Raw genomic sequence first — 20,958 nt, forward strand, 5'->3', positions numbered from 1 at the left:
GCTGAACACTGGTAGTTCGGTCCGAGGTTCGAATCCCGCGAACGGGCTGGCTGCATGGGTGTTTTCGTGGTTTTCCCCACGTGTAACGTGTATACGAGCCAGTTTCCCTTAGAAAGTCCTCCACGAAAGGCATCCCTCCTCTTAGGCAGATAGCCCTAGTGTGCTTTGCCATAATTAAATACACCACCACAACACCACACCACCTTTCTTCAGCACCAGAAGATAAAACTGCCAAATTTTTTCCACGCTTTGAAGGACCATATGTTATAGAAAAAATAACTCACGCTGTTGTAGTGTTAAAGATCTTTTGCAGGATCCGGTACGGCAGACACCGCAGGTACAAGTTCCAGAGGTGGGAAAACGACAAGTACAAGGGCAAGCCAATGAGAGACAGAAGCAAGTGAAAAGAAAATTGCCCCGCGGAAAAACTGAAGGTAAAAAGAAAAAGAAGCCGTTCCACCGTCCAGAAAACAGAGTGCACGAACACCCCCAGAATGAAGAAGGGAGAAGGACGACGTATGTGGAAAGGACCGGGAGAAAGGACGGCAACTATAACCCGGCTGTGAAACGGAAGATTGACTCATCCGACAGAACTCTCAGCAGCAAAAGTCGCCGAACTGCGGAAGGGCCATCAGCGGCGGAGGAAAAAGTACAAGAAAAATTTGAACGGCCAACAACGAGGTCCAAGATGGATCACGACAGAAGTTTCCCGGTTCCACCAAGACCAGCTGCCTTCAAACGACCAAGACCACAAGCAGAGGAGAAAAAGAAGGTATTCAAGGGTGACCGAACTGGTGAAAAAAGGAAGCTTCCAGAGGAAGGCACTGAAGGGCGAGCCCGTACAAGAAGGAGGATAAATCAAACTACTATCTGCAATACCTTTAAAGACTGGGCCCAGAAAAGGATGTCTGAATATTACAAAGATAAGTAAAATTTTATGTTACTTTACAAACTTAAGTTAATCTTTCATTCTTACTGCAAGTGGCAGATTTCAAGAAGTTTTACCTCATGCGAGGTCTACCTTTATCGCCAAAAGGGCGAGAAATGAGTTGTGACCGATTTTCTTATTATGTTTTTCAATTACTCGCGCGTAAAACTAAAGTTGATTTATAATAGCGTTGTGTAAAGACTTAAATATTGTAAAAAGTTATTGTATAAATTTTATTTAAAACATTCTAGCAAGAAAGAAGTTTTAGTCTGAAAGACTTTTTGAAATGTAGTATTATTTCAATGTAGAAAGAATTGGCACTTGCTTTGAAAAGAATAGAAGTTAACAATGTACTACTAATGTATGTTTTCAAATGTGTAAAATTAACGGCATGTTGATATGTTCTTGTATACATGTGAACTGTTATTTTGAATGTTAAGAAATACCGTGATATGGTAAAAGTGAAAGTAATGTTAAAAATTTGTTATTCGTGTGACTGTAAAAATTAAATCATGGTGAATATGTGTTAAAGGTTGAATGATGTAGTTAGGCACTCTGTCGCTACACTTTAGAGTTAGCCACTTTCAGAATAGTACCTCAGGGTTTAGAGTTGAAAGTAGGGTGTGTTAAGAGGTCTCGTATGTTGAATTTTAACACGTTAGTGTTTTGATTGTAGGAGGAAGTGTGGCACACGTAGACAGAAACACATACGTGTTTGGTGTTCATTTACAACACATGTCAGAGAGCACGGGGAGAGATAATTAAAATAGTCATGAATGAAATAAGAATGTTAAGAGAAGTATATTCTATATGTTAATTGCAATGTCATTCTGTAACATTTCATTAAACTAGTTTTCCTTCCAGATCTCTGGAAGGAACCAGAATTGAATAAAGCTCCTGTTTAGATGCAGTACAGATGAAAAAAAAAAAAGATTGTTGTATATCCCGGAAGCTACTATTGTAACAAATTTCTTTCTTTTAAATTTTCTAGTTTCTAGCTAAGTTATGATTGTAAAAGGTTGGCCTCGCGTTAGTTTTTAGAGCTAAAAGTTTTCAACAAGGTCGTTTTAGACCTCAGTTTCAAACAAATTAACTCTGGCGGGAAGTATGTAAGGATCTTAAGTTTTACTAAGGTTTATTTTATTTTAAATCTTTACTATCACTTCTTATTTTCTACTTCCGGCCAGAATTATAAGCGTGAAGGATTTTATGCAAAGTTGTCTGGCGAACGCCAAGTATTTAAGTGTGGCCTTTTTGCCAAGCAGGAGAGAGGAAGCAGTGAGTTCGAAGCAGGCCGCTTACCTTAGAAGTTACGCAGTTGCTATTTGCCTTCCAGGCCAGAGGTTTTAATCCTCTTGATAAATTAAACGTATTGTAGTGTTCACAGTCTCTGTGCTACATACGCTTCCTGTTATTATAAGGCCAATCTTATTCTAAAGTTAAATTAGAGTTTAGTTTTATTTTTATACCTTTTACGTTAGACCCCGAGTGGAGGGTCATTGTATTCCGAAGTACGGAAGTCATTGTATATAAAGAAAAATAAAGGGTCTTGTATACCCTTCGTCTGTATCCTGTCTACTTACTACAATTAGTGAACATAGCTTTAGTAAGCTCTCTGTTCCTAGTCAGGTCATTGTATGTTTCCGAAGAAGGTTAGAAGAAACATTGAACCTGATAAAACAGAGATAAAAGTTATATAGTGACAAGTATATGTCACACAGCGGTAAATCTGAGGACTGTGGCGAAATGTTTGGATCACAGAAAACCGTAACGCTCATTGTATGCTCTTCTGCTTGTGAATCATAAAATTTTTTCGCAAACGTTAGGGGTGTTAATTAAGTCTCCTTCTTTGGATTTAAAATGCAACATTTCGAAGCAAAACTGGCTTGGCCTTGACCGAAAGCGCCTAAGTACAGGCTTGTATTTGTATTTCCTTTAAATAAAATTGGACTTATATTTCATATGTTTGACTCATTTTTGCATTAACAATAATACTTTATGATGATTAAAAGATGGGTTATATTTTAAGAAACAAGCTTATAAAAATAAAGTAAAACATAGTATAAAGCACATGTGCGTTAGATGTCCCCTTAATCTCTATTTACGGACTAATTTGTATCCACAGGAAAATCCATATAATGAAAATTCGATATGCATGGTAATTAGTGCGCCTGATTGAAATGATATTATTTCATCTTTGCGCCGGGATTAATCAGTCAGTGAGATTACACAACGTGAAACATTTTGCCACTACTCTGCATAAATACATTTATTTTAGATCCGGCAGTGGTTTTAAGCTAAAAACAAATGTAACTATTGTATTTTAGAGACTCTCTTCAAGTATCGCCATTCGTGATATTTAGCTGGAATATTCAATTAAAATACAGTTTGACGGTCATTGTTTTGTATACGTATTAACAGGATTTGTTAAATGTCGCATCAGATTATTATAAATGATGAAATATATCACTTTGCATTATTTAATATAATATAATTTCAGTGCGTGCAAAAACAGCGGCTTACTCTTCGTTACAAGAATACATAATTATTCTCATATAAATTCTTTGATATAATTTAAAATTTGAAAATAGACTATTGATTGAGAAGCTAATGTCAAACGAATTGAGTTTCTATCTCATTGATCATAGTAAGGAATAAAGAAAAGGAATGTTTCTATCGAGGTTTACCTGTACTTATTTAAAACTATTTATATTTAAATTATAGTATATGCAAAATTACTAAAAATTCGCTTACTTGAAATTCCAAATGAAACATCACATAGCGAGAATAAATACTTTGAGAAGTAGGCGCAGATTTTTATTTTCTGTATAAGTACCTTGATACTTCTGTTAAGAATACAAAATAACACATAAGAATATATTTTCAGCTTTATGAGATTTTTTGTGAGAATATTTTAAATATTCGAATTTTTTCTTCGATGCACTTCAAAATATAAATTGATCATAATGAAGATTGGCAGCTATGTCATCTAAACTGTAAGCTTTCGCTGGGAAAGTAGGAGTGTTATCCAAATCCTTCATGAATAATATACCTCTATACATAAAATATCTTATTATCTCTGTCGTTACTACAAGTAATGTACATGAGTTTTAAATTAAGTTATTTGGATTCGTGTGTTAGATATATGGTTCGCAAAAGAGATTCAGTAGGATCTTCCGAATAAAACTCAGTCCCTGGACTTCTTAGAATTAATTTTAAAGAATCAGGCTGGAACTCAGTTATTTCTTTCACGAGCAGCTCTCTTTTTGCGTTAATCTAAGTCTACTGTGAACTACATTGTCTTTCATGTGACTATATCCCTATTTTCGGTTTTTATTTTTACACATTATCAACATGAAGCTCGACAGCTATAATCTTACATACGGATCGATTTTGTTATATTATTAAAGATCGGAGACTAAAAAACGACAGTGTTTTATGCAGTATTTTATCGTATAATTAAACTGAAATATTCTGCGTGTATTTCTGCATTATAGAAAACTGCATAGTAAATGTAGAATTGCAGTCATATGCACATTGTACAGGATATAGAAAAGGACAGCTGCCTTCTCAAATACTGCTTTGTTAGAGATTCAACTAAACCGCCCGTTTTCCGAAGCTGAGATTTGCAACTAAGGCACAATCATTCTTTGAATCAATAGACCTTAATTTTCTTTCTAAATTTTGTTATTATTTCGTCTGATGCTGAAGAAGAAATCGATATTATTTATTCGCAAAATTGTGCTCAAGGAAAAATTATTTTAATACCTCGAAGAATAAATTATTTTTTTCACTACGCGTATGTCAAATTTTGTCAAAGTAGAAACTGTTGCAACTTCAGTTATTGGAAATTATATTACAAGCCTCGTGCACAAACGATCCGGTGAAAACAGTGGAAGGCTACGTCTTGAGTAATTAAGTGGTTTCTTTATAAAATAAATAAAAATTATCTTCATTTCTTTAATGTATGAAATAATGTTATGGAAAGGTGTTTCATATCGTTTGCAATTATTTTATAGAATAGTTTGCTTTAAATATATGATTCTTATATCCTGTTATTTAAATTTCTGGGGATTCTTAAATATGCGTACTGAATCTGCTTGATTTAACCCTCTGATCGTTACGGGTTTAGCCCTGAAAGTTCAAAGTTCCTCAAAATGTCATGAATAAGTGATATTTTCTTGATTTTAATTAAAAAATGACTCTTTCATTTTGTACCTTGATTCCTTTTCTTCCAATATACATCCAAACTGAAATCAGATACATTAAAAGATAGTAGACATTTTCATGTATAATGAATGTGGAAGGCAACCTTCTGTACGGGAATTTTCCGGCCGTAACGCTGAGAGGGTTTTAAAAATATTTTATATTATAAATTAGTATTTGAATAAAAGAATTAGGTTGTAGCTTTTAAAATAATATAATAATTAAAAATAGTCAATAAACATTATTTGGAAAACATAATTTTATAGGAACTAATTCTAAACTGAGTTTTACATTTACTCTTACACGAATCTCCTATTACTGACTAGTACATCGTTTTCCTTTTAAGTATTTAGCAAGCTTAGAGCTTGTTCAAATTTTCAATTAATTAACTACGGTAAGTGAGATCGATCTTTAACACCGAACTTTACAAATGGCACGTGATGCGTATTTTGAAAAACATAAAACTTACTTTTTCAAAATTTAAATTAATTTCCGGCAAAATTTCGAAGGATTAGTAGCTGGAACTATCTGATCTAAAACTTCCTCTTGGATGTCTGAAATTTTCAGCCGCGTTTGATTACCTCCAAAATGAAAGCACGTTTATTTTATTAGAGGTGTAAAATTAAACATTTGGAAGTATGCAGAGTGATAAAAATTCTAGGCTTCCAGGAATGATTGAAAATAAGTATGTATATACTGCCAAAATATTCGCAGAAAAATAAAATAAATTATATGTCAATTATGCCTTGTAATGATCTGCGAATACTCTTATCTTACATATTTGGTGGTCAGTTAAAACTTTATAAAATCCGGGAGAGTTTATTCTCAAATGTATTTTCCATTATCAAGTGGAATTCAAAGTAGGCAGAGATGAAGATTTTTTAAAGATGCACACCCTTAAAATTTCCGCGAACACCATTTGTACTACATATGTTTATAAACTGTGAAAACATCCTTAGTCTTATTTGAATTAAAAATTCGTACAAAATTTAAAGAATCAAATTTTTAAAATTATTTCAAAATATTAGATTTCCAAGCCTACAGAAATTTTACCTCAAGCCCTCAACTTAAGCTAGCAGTTACGGCTAGTAAGGCTATATCTCACTCAGGTATTCAAAAGAAGATGAGATAAATGATAGCGATGCGGTCAACTAAAGCTCTCTTAAGTTCTTTCGTAAACAAAACAACGCTGCTGTTACGTGCGTTAACTAATTTGAATGACGGAATTTGCAAGAATAATAAGATAACTGGTTAACAAGCGTAAGACCCTACAAAATGTCACGTAAATCAACAAACTGTGCATTTTGGATTATAAGAAGAATATTATTCAAATATAATTTTTGTAGGAAAATAAATTAAGTATTTAATTTTTTAGATTTTAGCAATAAAAATCACGTTTACTAAACAGTATTTTGTAATATTTTCTAATGTTAATAACTTATAGTCAGAGATAAGTATCTTAAATTCGGAAAATGTTATAAATTTTAGCAAAAAGTAAATTAGTTTTATAATGATTTTAGAAAGATTTTTCATTCTATGTGTTGAATTATTTCTGCGAGCATGTAGCTTTAAATTCTGTCGATATTATTTTCGGACTTTTTAGAAAATTTACTAATATGTTTGTCTTATTTTTTGGAAAGTTGAATAATTTATTGAATTTCTCTTTTTTCGATGTAAGATTCCAGAATTCTTTAAATATTCATAACATTTGACTCATTCTACGGGTAATTTACTAAATGATCGTAGAAGTTTTGTCAAACTTCATTGGTGCTTATAACTGACAATGTATTTTAACTGCATAGCTAGGGTATGGCAGAAATGCCTAGATTTCCCGCTCTGTAGGGCATTGGCCAGAATTTCATCATTATTATTTTTATTTCCTTCTAATAAGTACGAGCAAATTAACAAATGATTTAAAATGAATAAGAAGTCAAGAACGGTGAAAATTCATTTGGTTAGAATGAACAAACCCGTTTTCAAGTTTTTATTGAGGCCAACATCATGCATGTTCAACCTTATGGCACTTGCCTTCATGATTCAAACACCATCTGCGCAGTCGACAATATAATTCCGAAATCCTTTTTAGGTTCTCGAAGCATATTCAAATCTGTTGGAGTTAGAAACACTTTAAGTACTTAAAATGCTTGATTTTCCATATTTTTTTCATTAAGAATTTCTGCTTCTGTCTTCAGAAAAACGATGTACAGAATTATTTATTAAAACAATATATTTTAAAATTAGGTTACTTTGAAGGTTTGGATGAAAGAATGTAACTGTCGAGGAAACATTTTATGCAACTTTCAGTATAACCTAATATACGATTATTTGCTTGGCAATTATTAACATAGAGGTGTAATTTTCATGAATGATTTGTAAGGATCCCTAGTTTTGCTATATCTCATGTATCACGAAATTCATCTCAAATCCCATTTACCACTTTCTTTTCATATTGAAATAAAGTATAAGACTGAAGTTTCAATATTTAACGACTTTTTGTGTTCATGTGTTCTTAGGATGCAAATAGAGTAGGAAGCTCTACCAGCTAATTCCATATTGTGTATAGAGCCTGAAGAAATATTTGATACTAAAGTTTAACAAAGGTTTCGATGTTTGAAGAGCATGGGTTTGAATTGCTCATGTTCAATATTGCAAGTTTTGTAGTTATTAAAATACAATTAACGCAGTTGTTGTAAAAAGTTAAAATTTATGACGTCGTTAGCGTACAAGGACTTAAAGAATTAATGGTGTGAAAATCATACTTGCATAAATTAATTATAGTATATGCAGGAATAGTAATAATACTAAAAGTATTCGATATTACATCCCTAGGCTATCCATTAGAGGGGAATTCAGGTGTTCCATGTTTAAAGCATCGTATAACGCTGAGAAGTTCCGTTGGAAGATTTGAATACAAGATATTCAGCACTAGAGTAGTTCGGGTATTACAGTGATTTTCGGTTATCGTTCATCGTGTTTGATGAAATGATGGGTAAGGTAATTTCAATAATACAGTTTAATAATAACTATAAGACTACTGTTTGTTAAAAACTAAAATGTTAAGCAAAATTCAAACCAATTTCATATAAAGTTTCAATTACAGTGAATTTAAAAAAAAAATTATTTTATTTATTTATTTTTTGTTTTGTTTTTGTTGTAACTCTAAAGCCCCAGTCTTTGATTTGTGCGTCATTTTATGTTTATTAATCAGTTATTTTATTCTTTTTGCTCTTATTTTTACTTGTACTGTCCTCGGTTAATATGCAAATTAGGTAATGAATTTAAGGACAAAGTTCTTGAATTGAAGGCAACTATCGTCGACTGTCTCGCTATTATTCGAAGTGCATTAGTTAGGCTGGAAACGCTTCCAAGAAGAAGCAAAAATCACGTTTCTATAATAAAATGTTTAACAACTTGAAATACGGTGCAATTTCTGAATGCATAAATATGTCATGTAATTTATAAATATGATTTAATAGCTTTTGACATATTTCTTCCCTTTTTACTGCGCACTTTCGAAATGTAAATGAATACAACGTCGGCTAGTAATCGGGAGGTCCAGTGTTAGAATCTCGGCTAGGGCACTGTACATTTTTCCTGCTCCTGAATTGATATAACTTAATGACTTTATAATTTTTATGTCACAGAAATTTTAAGCTGATTTATTGATAAATAATTTATATTATTTATAAAACCCAGAGAAATAAGTCACAAAAAGCTTCGAATTTAAACATATGTTTCTTCCTCAGATTTTATGATAAATATAACTACGGTCAGTATTTCCTACACTGGAAACAAGGAAAATCTAAGAAACAATGTAGAGTTTAAGATGAGCTGTATGTAGGCTTGTCAGCATAAGACAACATAATGATAAACTCTTTAGAACACATGACATATCCTTCAACCATTACTAAACAATAGTTAATATAATAATACTACAACAATTCTAATAGCAACTTAAAACGTATATTACTGATTCCCGAGATCGTACGTGATCAATGAATCCACTAGGTTAAACTTCAGTTTTTCAGTTTTATCTCTTTCACTTTCTATGATGCAAAACAGCAGTCATATTACCGCTCTATTGTCGATGCACTTTTCATCATCTTTCAGTGCTAGTGATATACATAACATCTTCTAACATAATAAAAAGTGCTTAAAATGTACAGTGTTTTGCACGTAGTTAATAAACTTCAAGGATGCAGGTACGAATTGATAGATGATCTTGTAAACTGATAATGTACACTTATACTTTCATCAAAGAGCCAGAAGATATACAGATGTATATTTTCTCCCTTAACAGAAGAAAAGATGTATCTTTTCTTCTGTTTTCTACTCAGTCCTTAATGTTGTTCTCTAAGCTATGCATGAATTTAAATGGTTGTGATTTAAAATGCAATCAAATTTTAGTTCAGCTAATTAAATGAAGTTCAGTATGCTGTATTAAGAGAAAGTTATATATTAGAATTTTAATAGGACTTTTATGAAACTGGCATTATTTAAATGTAGTTTACAAAAGGTTTATAAGGTTAATTAAGAGAAAACATTTCTTGTGAAAACTCTGTGTGATAGAAGGTGTATTAGTTCAACATTAGTAGTCATTCATTCAGTTTGCTTTGAGTATACGCGCGATATCAATACGGATGATACGACAATAATTTATTATTTTGTATAGTTTACATAGTTTCTTATTTATATGTTTATATAGTTTGCATTTTAATACTTCATATTGATTATTATATTTTTTATTAGATATCTAAAAGATTTTACATTATATTAACTTTCCAATATATTTCTTCCTTCATATTTTCATTACAGAAATACGTAAACATCTAGTTTAGTAAGAGAGAATTTCAACAAAATATGCATTTTATGAAAATACTTTGGAATGGCATTGTCTTTGTAGTAAATTTCGTTTCATTTCCAAGCAGACAGCGAAGATAAAGATTTACTAAAAAAGTAAAGACAAATTCGAAAACTAAATTTTGCCTAATTTGAAACAAACCTGTATGCCTTCCGTGTGCAAGATAATGTTATTTAAAATGATGTTAATGCTTGTAATAAGAAAGGTACTTCAGTATAGAATTTTCTGTATATCTAAAAATTTCAGATTATTTTATTGATCGAGAATTACATAGTGATTAAAACATCAGCTATCAAAGAGCCAGAAGATATACAGATGTATATTTTCTCCCTTAAGACCCTACCCTTCCTCTTATTTTCTTTTAAATTATATATTTTATATTGTCGTAAAAATAGATAATATAATACGTATGACACAAAATATATGTGCTAATATGTCAACAAAGAAATTTGAATTTACTGTTAAGTATTTGACAGTAAAACTGCCCCTTTATCTGTCGTTAACTGTCATCTAACTCAAGAAGCAAATGTGCGAGAAGTATGTTTCTTTTTAACACTTGAGTGTACGGATATAATCGAGCAAATGTATGTTAATAGAAAGCAATAGGCTAATGAATAAACTGATAATGTTCAAAAACGAATTTCATAATAAGTACCTGTATAAATGTAAATTATATAAATCAGCGATTGTTATACTGGTATTGTCGTGATGATTGTAGTTATTGGATTGTTATCCGTTCACTGCAGTTAGGAATGACATTACACTGCTGAATTCCATAAATTATTTTTGGCAAATTAATATTTAATCAATAATTATCTCAAACATGTGTTTTCATTAGATAGCTATTGGATTGATATCAGTGCTAAATCAAAAATTGTAACTTATAAAATATGACATAATAATTAATGAAATATGATGCCTATGCCAGGTGTTTGACATACTCCTTGTAAACGGAACCATGCTAGAATAAATATACTGTAAACAAAAATAAATGAATACACTTGTCCTTTAATGGAGAAAGGCGGGTAATTTATTATCATAAAGCAGTCGAGAACTATCTGTCTTAGAGGTATATTTTTGGATACCTTATTATGGCAAAGCAATGAAGATTTATCTCCACTTTAGAGATAACTTGGTGAAGACTTTTAATAAGGAACAGATTCATTTCAAGTTACATATGGGAATAACCACGAAACTCCTGACACCACTGAGTTCAGCTACGAGGAGTTAACGAAGAATGCTTTACTACCGTTCAACTGTTTTATTAATTCTGTCATTGTTAGGTATATAAATTTATTGAAACTACAGAGAAAACGTGAGAGAGAAGACGAATAGTACTTACTTAATTTTCAGCTATTTTATGTGCAAAATAAATAGTCAATTGTAGCTCAGTATGTTTCCATAGAATTATATTAAACATTGCTTCCTTATAAAAATAGATTATTTATTTTTAGTTTTATTTTAAACATTTTTATCCCTTGTAAATCTTAAATTAGATGAAATAAAATTTAAAGAGAACTCCATCTGCCCATTAACTAAAAACATTTTAACTAATATTTCATATTTTACAATCAGAGCTCTGGCTTATTATATCTGAACTTTGCACGAATGTCATTTACCATTTACTCACCATAAATTACTGTATGATGCAATTAAAAGAGGCAACGTAAATTCACCTTGAAGATTTTAATCCTTTAGAAACCAAATTAGAATTTTCAAAAACTATCATGTAACAGTAAAATGAAAGGATTATAGAATAAATGGTAAAGAATTTAGTATGATTAATGATTTCACCCTTGTATTTATCCAAAATATACAGCTTGACGGAAGCATCACTTTAGAGGAAATTTATTATGCTATTAATTTGTTGCGGAAACAAAGTATAAGCAAGGCATTAAATTGTTTGAAACTTAATGTCTTTGCTCCTTTGTTATTCAACAAAGACTTGTAATTATTTTGAAAGCAAGGGCATCAGTAAGTCAATTGAAACACAATCATCTTTGCATAGAAAAGCCTTAAACAGACTTTGATGAAATAGCCCATAAAATAATAAAAGGAAAAGGGAAAATTAAAATGTCTTTGAAGAGATCAAAAGACGGTGATATGGTTATTTACTCAGCCACATATATGGGTCAAAATTTGACTCGTTCTCTAGATATATACAAACTGTATTCTGCTTTGTCTTAGCCATCAATACTACTTCCTCCCCTTGAGATAAGGGTCTGAGCTTATGCCAAACTGAGGCAACTATTTTCGAAGGTATAAGATAGGAAACGATATTCCCACAGGAAATGGAGTTTTCAAACTCTTGGATGAAATGAAGCATAAGTTGGGAACTGCCAAGAGAAACGTTTATATCAAGGGAATTGCGGCTTAATTCACGATGACTAAAGCTTTACATTCTTTAGATATCTCAGGATTCTTGTCGTTTTAAATCTACTGTTGCCGCAAGTTGGGAATTCAGTTTAAACACAAGCCATGAATAAAAGGATCTATTCGCAAGCGCTTCTGTTTTCTACTCAGTCCTTAATGTTGTTCTCTAAGCTATGCATGAATTTAAATGGTTGTGATTTAAAATGCAATCAAATTTTAGTTCAGCTAATTAAATGAAGTTCAGTATGCTGTATTAAGAGAAAGTTATATATTAGAATTTTAATAGGACTTTTATGAAACTGGCATTATTTAAATGTAGTTTACAAAAGGTTTATAAGGTTAATTAAGAGAAAACATTTCTTGTGAAAACTCTGTGTGATAGAAGGTGTATTAGTTCAACATTAGTAGTCATTCATTCAGTTTGCTTTGAGTATACGCGCGATATCAATACGGATGATACGACAATAATTTATTATTTTGTATAGTTTACATAGTTTCTTATTTATATGTTTATATAGTTTGCATTTTAATACTTCATATTGATTATTATATTTTTTATTAGATATCTAAAAGATTTTACATTATATTAACTTTCCAATATATTTCTTCCTTCATATTTTCATTACAGAAATACGTAAACATCTAGTTTAGTAAGAGAGAATTTCAACAAAATATGCATTTTATGAAAATACTTTGGAATGGCATTGTCTTTGTAGTAAATTTCGTTTCATTTCCAAGCAGACAGCGAAGATAAAGATTTACTAAAAAAGTAAAGACAAATTCGAAAACTAAATTTTGCCTAATTTGAAACAAACCTGTATGCCTTCCGTGTGCAAGATAATGTTATTTAAAATGATGTTAATGCTTGTAATAAGAAAGGTACTTCAGTATAGAATTTTCTGTATATCTAAAAATTTCAGATTATTTTATTGATCGAGAATTACATAGTGATTAAAACATCAGCTATCAAAGAGCCAGAAGATATACAGATGTATATTTTCTCCCTTAAGACCCTACCCTTCCTCTTATTTTCTTTTAAATTATATATTTTATATTGTCGTAAAAATAGATAATATAATACGTATGACACAAAATATATGTGCTAATATGTCAACAAAGAAATTTGAATTTACTGTTAAGTATTTGACAGTAAAACTGCCCCTTTATCTGTCGTTAACTGTCATCTAACTCAAGAAGCAAATGTGCGAGAAGTATGTTTCTTTTTAACACTTGAGTGTACGGATATAATCGAGCAAATGTATGTTAATAGAAAGCAATAGGCTAATGAATAAACTGATAATGTTCAAAAACGAATTTCATAATAAGTACCTGTATAAATGTAAATTATATAAATCAGCGATTGTTATACTGGTATTGTCGTGATGATTGTAGTTATTGGATTGTTATCCGTTCACTGCAGTTAGGAATGACATTACACTGCTGAATTCCATAAATTATTTTTGGCAAATTAATATTTAATCAATAATTATCTCAAACATGTGTTTTCATTAGATAGCTATTGGATTGATATCAGTGCTAAATCAAAAATTGTAACTTATAAAATATGACATAATAATTAATGAAATATGATGCCTATGCCAGGTGTTTGACATACTCCTTGTAAACGGAACCATGCTAGAATAAATATACTGTAAACAAAAATAAATGAATACACTTGTCCTTTAATGGAGAAAGGCGGGTAATTTATTATCATAAAGCAGTCGAGAACTATCTGTCTTAGAGGTATATTTTTGGATACCTTATTATGGCAAAGCAATGAAGATTTATCTCCACTTTAGAGATAACTTGGTGAAGACTTTTAATAAGGAACAGATTCATTTCAAGTTACATATGGGAATAACCACGAAACTCCTGACACCACTGAGTTCAGCTACGAGGAGTTAACGAAGAATGCTTTACTACCGTTCAACTGTTTTATTAATTCTGTCATTGTTAGGTATATAAATTTATTGAAACTACAGAGAAAACGTGAGAGAGAAGACGAATAGTACTTACTTAATTTTCAGCTATTTTATGTGCAAAATAAATAGTCAATTGTAGCTCAGTATGTTTCCATAGAATTATATTAAACATTGCTTCCTTATAAAAATAGATTATTTATTTTTAGTTTTATTTTAAACATTTTTATCCCTTGTAAATCTTAAATTAGATGAAATAAAATTTAAAGAGAACTCCATCTGCCCATTAACTAAAAACATTTTAACTAATATTTCATATTTTACAATCAGAGCTCTGGCTTATTATATCTGAACTTTGCACGAATGTCATTTACCATTTACTCACCATAAATTACTGTATGATGCAATTAAAAGAGGCAACGTAAATTCACCTTGAAGATTTTAATCCTTTAGAAACCAAATTAGAATTTTCAAAAACTATCATGTAACAGTAAAATGAAAGGATTATAGAATAAATGGTAAAGAATTTAGTATGATTAATGATTTCACCCTTGTATTTATCCAAAATATACAGCTTGACGGAAGCATCACTTTAGAGGAAATTTTTTATGCTATTAATTTGTTGCGGAAACAAAGTATAAGCAAGGCATTAAATTGTTTGAAACTTAATGTCTTTGCTCCTTTGTTATTCAACAAAGACTTGTAATTATTTTGAAAGCAAGGGCATCAGTAAGTCAATTGAAACACAATCATCTTTGCATAGAAAAGCCTTAAACAGACTTTGATGAAATAGCCCATAAAATAATAAAAGGAAAAGGGAAAATTAAAATGTCTTTGAAGAGATCAAAAGACGGTGATATGGTTATTTACTCAGCCACATATATGGGTCAAAATTTGACTCGTTCTCTAGATATATACAAACTGTATTCTGCTTTGTCTTAGCCATCAATACTACTTCCTCCCCTTGAGATAAGGGTCTGAGCTTATGCCAAACTGAGGCAACTATTTTCGAAGGTATAAGATAGGAAACGATATTCCCACAGGAAATGGAGTTTTCAAACTCTTGGATGAAATGAAGCATAAGTTGGGAACTGCCAAGAGAAACGTTTATATCAAGGGAATTGCGGCTTAATTCACGATGACTAAAGCTTTACATTCTTTAGATATCTCAGGATTCTTGTCGTTTTAAATCTACTGTTGCCGCAAGTTGGGAATTCAGTTTAAACACAAGCCATGAATAAAAGGATCTATTCGCAAGCGCTTCTGTTTTCTACTCAGTCCTTAATGTTGTTCTCTAAGCTATGCATGAATTTAAATGGTTGTGATTTAAAATGCAATCAAATTTTAGTTCAGCTAATTAAATGAAGTTCAGTATGCTGTATTAAGAGAAAGTTATATATTAGAATTTTAATAGGACTTTTATGAAACTGGCATTATTTAAATGTAGTTTACAAAAGGTTTATAAGGTTAATTAAGAGAAAACATTTCTTGTGAAAACTCTGTGATAGAAGGTGTATTAGTTCAACATTAGTAGTCATTCATTCAGTTTGCTTTGAGTATACGCGCGATATCAATACGGATGATACGACAATAATTTATTATTTTGTATAGTTTACATAGTTTCTTATTTATATGTTTATATAGTTTGCATTTTAATACTTCATATTGATTATTATATTTTTTATTAGATATCTAAAAGATTTTACATTATATTAACTTTCCAATATATTTCTTCCTTCATATTTTCATTACAGAAATACGTAAACATCTAGTTTAGTAAGAGAGAATTTCAACAAAATATGCATTTTATGAAAATACTTTGGAATGGCATTGTCTTTGTAGTAAATTTCGTTTCATTTCCAAGCAGACAGCGAAGATAAAGATTTACTAAAAAAGTAAAGACAAATTCGAAAACTAAATTTTGCCTAATTTGAAACAAACCTGTATGCCTTCCGTGTGCAAGATAATGTTATTTAAAATGATGTTAATGCTTGTAATAAGAAAGGTACTTCAGTATAGAATTTTCTGTATATCTAAAAATTTCAGATTATTTTATTGATCGAGAATTACATAGTGATTAAAACATCAGCTATCAAAGAGCCAGAAGATATACAGATGTATATTTTCTCCCTTAAGACCCTACCCTTCCTCTTATTTTCTTTTAAATTATATATTTTATATTGTCGTAAAAATAGATAATATAATACGTATGACACAAAATATATGTGCTAATATGTCAACAAAGAAATTTGAATTTACTGTTAAGTATTTGACAGTAAAACTGCCCCTTTATCTGTCGTTAACTGTCATCTAACTCAAGAAGCAAATGTGCGAGAAGTATGTTTCTTTTTAACACTTGAGTGTACGGATATAATCGAGCAAATGTATGTTAATAGAAAGCAATAGGCTAATGAATAAACTGATAATGTTCAAAAACGAATTTCATAATAAGTACCTGTATAAATGTAAATTATATAAATCAGCGATTGTTATACTGGTATTGTCGTGATGATTGTAGTTATTGGATTGTTATCCGTTCACTGCAGTTAGGAATGACATTACACTGCTGAATTCCATAAATTATTTTTGGCAAATTAATATTTAATCAATAATTATCTCAAACATGTGTTTTCATTAGATAGCTATTGGATTGATATCAGTGCTAAATCAAAAATTGTAACTTATAAAATATGACATAATAATTAATGAAATATGATGCCTATGCCAGGTGTTTGACATACTCCTTGTAAACGGAACCATGCTAGAATAAATATACTGTAAACAAAAATAAATGAATACACTTGTCCTTTAATGGAGAAAGGCGGGTAATTTATTATCATAAAGCAGTCGAGAACTATCTGTCTTAGAGGTATATTTTTGGATACCTTATTATGGCAAAGCAATGAAGATTTATCTCCACTTTAGAGATAACTTGGTGAAGACTTTTAATAAGGAACAGATTCATTTCAAGTTACATATGGGAATAACCACGAAACTCCTGACACCACTGAGTTCAGCTACGAGGAGTTAACGAAGAATGCTTTACTACCGTTCAACTGTTTTATTAATTCTGTCATTGTTAGGTATATAAATTTATTGAAACTACAGAGAAAACGTGAGAGAGAAGACGAATAGTACTTACTTAATTTTCAGCTATTTTATGTGCAAAATAAATAGTCAATTGTAGCTCAGTATGTTTCCATAGAATTATATTAAACATTGCTTCCTTATAAAAATAGATTATTTATTTTTAGTTTTATTTTAAACATTTTTATCCCTTGTAAATCTTAAATTAGATGAAATAAAATTTAAAGAGAACTCCATCTGCCCATTAACTAAAAACATTTTAACTAATATTTCATATTTTACAATCAGAGCTCTGGCTTATTATATCTGAACTTTGCACGAATGTCATTTACCATTTACTCTTCTTATGTTATCTGAATCTATTGGGAAGAAAACTATAATAGTACAGCTTCTATAATTCATTTATCCTATTTTCAAAGCTTTTTAAAATGGAAGAAAGTCTACGCCTTTATTTCAAAACAAAATTTCCGCTGTGCGACATAAGCCGTACCAATACTTAATGTTCTTAATGAAATGTACGAATACTTAATGTTCTTAATGAAATGTACCAATACTTAATGTTCTTAATAATACTTAATGAAAGAGAAATTCACTATCAAGCACTTCGTAATCTTTTTGTCATGGATATCTTGTAACTAAGGAGTGTTTTGATGGTATCAAGAAATTATTTTATTCTAAACAAAAATATCACTAAATGTAAGACGGTAAACAAATCAGATTAAGATAAAGCATATTCAAGATCATCCATTGTAAGAATTATTTTTATAAAACACTATATACCAGGAAAGAAAAGAAAGTAAATTGTATTTGCATGAATTCATATAATTTCAGTGCTAGCGAAAAACGCTGAAGCCTTTTACTGTAAAATTTCGAAACGAAACCAATAAACTTGGAAGGATAATAACCAAAAAATTTCGAAGAATTCCATACTTCTTGCCAGATAAATGCAACCATTCGTAAAAAATGGCCGTTAACTATACTTTCACAGCTTGTAATTAATTAATACTTGTTTATATTATAGAAAACGTCTTTTTAAAGAAAGCGCAAATATTTATGAATACATGTATATGGTATTTCTTCCGCCTTCTTAACGAGCCTTCGTGGTGTAGTGGTCAGCACACTCGGCGCTTAATTGAGAGGTCCGTGGTTCGATTCCCGGCGAAGGCGTTGCATATTTTTCATCTCTCTTTCTTTAAAAAATTACCTAATGTCTCTACAGTGGTGCCCGAACTAAAAGGGTGGTCGATGGTGATTTCTCCCCACTAAAGATTTGGCGATTGGATCCCCTAAAAAGTCGCCCTTTAAAAGGGGTAGAATGTAAGGTATTTCTCCCGCCTTCTTCTTCTCCGCCAGGGTATGTTTCTTTTGATAAGGATACATTTTATTAACCTATTATCGGATTTGTGCATTCAGTCGTTTAGAACCCATACGCAGGCAACAATACATTGTTTTCAGCTACTTTTCTGTAAATCTGCTGAAATCAATTAATTAGCTTCCGAAATCAATTAGTTTCCGAAATATCAATTAGTTTCCGAAAATAGAAATCAATAAAATGTGCTGGATCTACATTGTCGTTTTTAATTCAACAGCCCAGCAATGTAATTAGAAAAAGTGCATAAAATGTTAAATGTCATCGTTTGGTTTCTTAAAGAAAAGTTAACTCTCATTGGAATTGGAATGGTTTGTCGTAATTCTACATACACTTCGTACTGAAATCCATTATTTAAAAGCTCTGCGTTTACCATGAAGTTCTAGTGATATAATGAAATAGATTATAGACGTATACATAAAAATGTTTTCAGGCTCTCACGGAAATGTCGTAAAGCAAAACAACTGTAGAAATAATCTTTTTAAATTGATGAGAAACAAATTTACCTCCTTATACTTCTGCAAATGTCAAATCTGTTCAGAGGACCATCACGTAAAGCAGAGTTTTCATTTTAAGACTTCGCTGCACATGACTATCGATAATAATCTTAGACTACAGTAAAAAGTTATCTTTTGAGACCCGCATTTGTCAAAAGAGATAAAACGTTTCAATATAAACATTTTGTTTTTGTACTTCATCAGAAAAATGTCCCGAAACTGTCTTTTAAGAAAGATAGGGCTTTATTTTAAAGCCTTGCTATATGAGAGGAAAAAGGAGTGCCAAGGCTATAAAACCACACTATACGGCACCAAAGGGATTCGACTTGTATTAGGCTTCTATACCCTGCACCTCTGTGGGAAAAAAGACGTTATTAGAATTCTGTCTATTTCTTTCACTGACGAATTAAACTATTGAGATCTGTGCAAGTAATGCCCGTTAGAGAAAATCCGTTTTCAAGAGGACTGTTAGTTCCAGTTATATGGGGTAAAAATCTTTGGATAAAGAAGTTTTGGCAATGCAAAGCACCGCGTAGGAAAAATGGAGAAAAAAAAATCGGTTGAACTTTGGAAGAGATGATGCTTTTTCTTTAAGAACATAGGAAATAGTAAGTGGAATTTCGTGCTTTTATAGTAATTTGCCCCATTATATCATTAAATTAATTTTTTATTCAAGAAGTTTTAAATAAAGAATGTAAAATAATGGTGGAAACAAGAATGTAAAGTTGCAAACGTGCAATGAAACGTACATTGATCTAAAAGTAAATGTCAATTTAACGTAATTCTTGTAAAATGTTTTATTGTATTTTAGGGTTACTTTGCATAACAAAATTCTAATGCAAATGATTTAAACTAGACATTTTCGTTTAAATAATGAAACATTGTAATGGTGGAAAAATGAATATAAAGTTACAAACGTGCAATGAAACGTACATTGATCTAAAAGTAAATGTCAATTAAACTTAATTCTTGGAAAATATTTTATTGTATTTTAGGGTTACCTTGCATAACAAAATTCGAATGCAAATGATTTAAAGCAAATGATTTAGAAATTCGAATGCAAATGATTTAAAGCAAATGATTTAGAAATTCGAATGCAAATGATTTAAACTAGAAGTTTTCGTTTAAATAATGAAACATTGTAATGGTGGAAACATGAATCTAAAGTTGCAAACGTGCAATGAAACGTTCATTGATCTAAAAGTAAATGTCAATTTAACGTGATTCTTGGAAAATGTTTTATTGTATTTTAAGGTTACTTTGCATAACAAAATTCGAATGCAAATGATTTAAACTAGACGTTTTTGTTTAAATAATGAAACATTGTAATGGTGGAAACATGAATCTAAAGTTGCAAACGTGCAATGAAACTTACATTCATCTAAAAGTAAATGTCAATTTAACAAAATTCTTGGAAAATGTTTTATTGTATTTTAGGGTTACGTTGCATGTTAAAATTAGAATGCAATTGATTTAAACTAGAAGTTTTTGTTTAAATAATGAAACATTGTAGCCTTTTCTCCCGATAATTAATTTCTTTTTTTCAACGCGCATGGATGGAAAATAAACGAATTTCGATACATACCTAAATGAAATAAGGGACAGAAAATTATAAAATAATTCAAAATGGTAAATTAAATTTAAATTCATAATTGTCATTTTAAAATGGAAAATTTCAATGTGTGGGAAAAAGAAAAAAATTCTAAATGCAAGTATTT

General features: G+C 30.7%; 1 protein-coding gene and 1 non-coding gene across 2 annotated transcripts in view; one reads left to right on the forward strand and one right to left on the reverse strand.

Moving 5' to 3' along the window:
- Positions 1–20,958, reverse strand: part of LOC118196790 (uncharacterized) — a 468,824-nt gene that overhangs the window by 64,578 nt on the left and 383,288 nt on the right. The window lies entirely within an intron of this gene.
- Positions 18,469–18,541, forward strand: TRNAK-CUU (transfer RNA lysine (anticodon CUU)). The gene has a single exon. It is a non-coding gene; the product is annotated as a tRNA-Lys (tRNA).

Source organism: Stegodyphus dumicola, chromosome X1 (genome assembly GCF_044657685.1).
Source record: "Stegodyphus dumicola isolate Sdum_Otavi_A_Nest chromosome X1, ASM4465768v1".
NCBI classification, from domain to species: Eukaryota; Metazoa; Arthropoda; class Arachnida; order Araneae; family Eresidae; genus Stegodyphus; species Stegodyphus dumicola.